The sequence below is a fragment of the Lemur catta genome, chromosome 12 (assembly GCF_020740605.2).
Source record: "Lemur catta isolate mLemCat1 chromosome 12, mLemCat1.pri, whole genome shotgun sequence".
NCBI lineage: Eukaryota > Metazoa > Chordata > Mammalia > Primates > Lemuridae > Lemur > Lemur catta.
The window spans coordinates 75,192,752-75,197,606 of NC_059139.1; positions in this window are offsets into that span (position 1 = coordinate 75,192,752).

A 4,855-nucleotide genomic window follows, 5' to 3' on the forward strand; every position below is an offset into this window, starting at 1 on the left:
CATAGGTTCTCTGCCCGAGGTATCCCCTTTGTCTAGAGTCATCTCCCCACAGATCTGCTCCTGTTGTCATTTGTTCTCGAGAGATGCCCAAGTCTTTTTCTGACCATACCCCATCACAGCCCCCCACTCAATCTCTGAAATATCACCTTGCCTTACAGTCACTGTAATACTCATCACTGCCTGATTCTTCTTGTTTACTTACTCTCTGTCCATGAGGGCTAGAAACTTCCAGGAGCTTATGCAATGCTGTATAACCTTGTGCTTTAAGTAGTGACTGCTTCCTTGATACTTTCCACATGAATGAATTCATGGAGATGAAACCTAGTTCAGAAAAGTAATAACAGTATAATGTGTTTATTATTTCATAGTCACCTACCTTTCAGGTATTATTTCTACTATTTCAAGATGAGAGGAGTGAAGTTTAGCAGGGCCCGACACCACGCAAGCAACAGAGCGAGACTGCATATAACAGGCACCTTTGACCCCAAGTCTATTGGTTTTTCAAATCCACTGTTGCTGCTTGAATGATTTGTGGCTGTGACCATGAGGCCCCCAAGTACAGCAGCTTAAATGAGATAAACGCTAGTTTTTCTCTGCTGTGTTAGCACAGAAGTCAGCATTTGTCAGAAGGTGTAGCTGCCATCTCTGGGTCCAGGCTGGCTGTTCCAGGTGTCGGCATTTCCTCACCAGTAGAAAGGAGGGAGAGGAAGCTTCCTTGTGAACACATAACCAGGAATTCTCTCACACCAACTTCACCAGAGCCACGGGAGAGGCTGGCAAATGTGCTGGCTAGTCAGGGGACTGTGCGCCCAATGAACTTGGCCCATCCTGTTACTAAAAGGAGGAAAGGGAGACTAGACGTGGGGGACCATAAGTGGTCTCTTAGGCCTTGTAACAACCCTATCAGATAGGGTTATTACCACCTCTGTTTTAATTAGGAGAAACTGGGGCCCAAAGAAGTCCACTATTAGTCTCAATGAAATGGTCTTCACCATTAGTGAAAGCAGAATTCACAGTAAGATTCCATTTTAGTTCCCCATGTCAGCATTTATTACACAGGCACACGAATGGCTCTGAGTGTTCTCGCTAAGGTGGGATTTACCCCATTTTCATCCTTGCAATGTCATTCAGCCTTGACCTCTTAGAGCACTTTTAACCAATGTGGACAAGGAAGTAGAAGTGTGAGGAGGGCTGGGACTCTGTCTCTCCCTCTGACAGCACAGATTGCCTCCGGCTGTGTGCACTGGGCTATTTGAGAAGCTGCCTTCAGGGGCAGTGTGTATTAGTAAGGTAGGGCCTGGGTCTCGGGTGGGTGGGGTTGAGTGTGCATGGGGGGATTTGTAAATAATGGGAGTTGGCGTCCCTGACTGCTGAGCAACAATGGGTCATCAGTAGGTACAGTAGCCATATGTCCTTATTTGCTGGGGCTAGTCCTTGTTTACAGCTGTTGTCACAGTGTAATTATTAAAAATGCCCCTCTCAAAAGTGCAGCAGTTTGGATGATAAATTATATATTCACCCTACCAATAGGCCTATGTTACCAGTGATACTCAGCCTTAAAAGTCTTGGGGCAAAAAACATGGAGATGTCGAACAGCAAAGCAAGAGAGATGCCTAAATATGAGCCCCTGGATTTGATTGCCATTGTAAAGTCCCAGTGAGAAACAGTTCATTATTCCTCAATTCAAATTAACAGTAACTCTATTCTGCTGAATAAACCCAAACAATCTAGATATAAAGGTTAATTTCATAATTTGTTCTTAGATTACCAAGCAGCATAAAAATGTCTTAGATGGTGTTTTATGCTGCAGAATCATTAATGATTAAAATGTCTAGGAACAGAAGCATGCATAGTCACAAATTATTCAAACCATGTAAGACTTTATAAAATTCTATCTGTAAGAGGTACTCAATAAATAACCTAGAATGCGTCTATTTCGTGTCTATGCCCTTTGGTTTCAATGACACTCTCATTTTTCAAAACAATATTGAGTTATGCTATACATGGAATGTCAGGAAAGTTCTTCTTAATCAAAATTCACTCAATTTTTAGCACATAATGTTATTCCTGGGGTCATTATTGCTACTCCACATCCATGAACCTGATCAAAAAAATCCTGGAGATTTGCAAAGAGGCAATCCTTAAGGAGCTTTATAATTTGGAATAAGAAAGATGTAATTAAAGATCAACACAGAAAAGAAGTGTCTCTTCTTGAAGTTAGAATGAAGCACAGGACATATTCATTATCTAAGAATAATAGGTAAAAGAACAAAACAGCTACTTAAAGTGAATCCACCTAAAATAGGAATCAGAATTACCTAGTAAATGATAAAAAACAAAAAGATTTGATAGGATTTAATGAAATTATAAACCACAGATTGTGGTGTAATTTTCCAGCGAAATTATATTTCATCATATACCATATATCATTGAATGCTTGATTTTCAAGATGTGACCATAAAAAGGATCATTTAACAAAAATGTGAGGGCACAATTTGTCTCCTCCTCAAGGGATTCTCTTGAACCTTTTCAGATCCAAATATTCTTCTGAGGTGTTCAGCTTGCCAGCCTACATGTCCTTTTGTCCTCTCAGCTGTTATTTTGTCCAACTCTGGCAGTGCCTCATTTATCAAAGTCTCAGCATGTGTGAATTCGAGCAGTTCTCTAACATCACTTCCATCAACCTTGTGAAATCCTGCATCTTTCCCAAGACTTCCATTTTCATTTTGCAATCAATTGGCACTGTATTAACAGTATGTTATTGGATATTCCAAACAACCAATAATCCTGGAGTCTAAACAAAGACACTGGTGTAACTCATGGGAATGGGTACTAAATGGAGAATCTGAATGGGGAATAATTCCATGACTGTTCAGTCCATTAGATAGTATCTTCCTTTTAAGCCCCTTATGCCAATAAGCAAGAGCAGTCAGGCCTTAGGTAATGAACTCTAGAATACAGAGTACTGCCTTATGGTTCAGGCTTGAGACTTAACTCCATCAACTCCTACTATGGTCTTAAATAAGTCACTCTGTCCTCCAAGCCCAAGAAAACAAAATTATTTTTCTTGGATCAAAGGATTCTGTGTATATTTTTTAACATACATCTTACGGCGTGTGCTCATAAGTGTTCCCTAATTCTCAAGAGTTCAAACCTCCAAGGTATTTCACATGATTTCTAAAGTTGCTCCCAGCACTCACATTCAAAAGTTTCTGATTTTGCCTAGGTCAAACTCTCCATAGGGAATGAAAGTAGAAGATTGAATTAGACTAGGGAGGAAAAGTCTGTAAACTGTTACCTGTAATCAGTTTTGAAATGTAAGCAGGTAATCCATCTGTTCTAATAGACAATCTACCTCCCAGAAACTCCTTGGGAACTTGTTTTGAGAAACTAAGGAGTTTATAATTTCCTGGGAAGTAGAATGCTTTATAGAAGACTTAATAACGCACATACCATTAAGTTGTTAGAGAAAAACTGACCACGCAGCTGAACCCATTTCTAAGGATTTGAAGCATCACTGAGAAGTGACTATCGTATATTAATAATGAGTAAAAATCATTTTGGTATTTGCAAATATCAGAGCTAGAAAGAAACTGACACATTTATCTGATTAAAAGACCAGTAGAAATTTGGTTTCTTATGCAGTTATTTCAAACCTGACATCAACATAGCCATAACTTTATTCAATGCTAAATAAACTCTAGAGAGACCTCAATGTGATATTCTTATAATAGCAAGTATGAGGGAAATTGTTTTGATGGATCAGCTCTACTTCCAAAGGCTCTTTAGAATCTCCTTTGACAGACTTAAAAGACCCGAGTCTCATTTATTCATCGGAAATGGGAGCGACTCAAGAGGGAACTCTGGTATGATAGCATTGCAACAGCATACACCTGAACTCACGAACTCTTGAATGACAATATTCAACAGTGGGTGGGCTAGAGCCCAGGATTTTAGGAAATCATATTTTTTATTTAGCACTCTTAGGCACATAGATTATATCTATCCATCAGTGTGGGGTTTGAGAAGTTTATGAAAAAACTTGAAGCAGGTTATAGAGACTGAGTTAATTCAAATAGAACGAGAGACAAGGAGATGGAACCTTGTTAAAGTGATTGACTAAGCTTTCTCAGCCATAGAGGTTTTGGGAATTTTCAAGGGCTCTGAGAGATCAAACTTGTTGGAGTCCTGATCGGATATTATTCCCTAACAGATATGAAAAGACATATGAACAAAATTATTGAAGCTGCATGGAAAAACAGAACATAGTTTACCAATTCAAGTATACGCCAGCATTTAGATTCAGATTGAACATAGAGTAACAATAGGAAAGATTTTCTATTGTTAAACTGCCATGAGCTTATTAAAATTACAGATTTTCAAAAATTGTACCACAGTGAGAGTAAATGAACAGTGTCAGAAGAGTTTTGCAGGTTCTTTTGACTACATAGGATGGACATTTTTTTGTTTGCTTTCCCAGCATTTATTCCTCCCTTTTTTATAGTAGCCCCCATTTTTCACTGGGATCCATCCCCCCACTGTCAGTCCGTGAGGCTCCATCCAAGGCCCCAGGAGCACACCTGTGCTTAAACACGTGACTCAGCATTTAATCACATCAGTCACACCACCACCCCCTTTCAGTCACAGTGACTGGAAAGTTAATGGGTGTGACCAAAGTGGACAGGGAGTCTTGGGACTCTTGTGGAGACTGCTGGAGAGAACCCCCTTTTTTCTATTCAAACCCAGGAGGGTGTGAGGGTGTAGCTACTTTGCTGCCTTGAGAGAACAGGGAGCTTTGAGGCACCAACTTAAGGAGCCTGAGAATGAAGACAGCCAAAAATTGAAGAAAAACTGA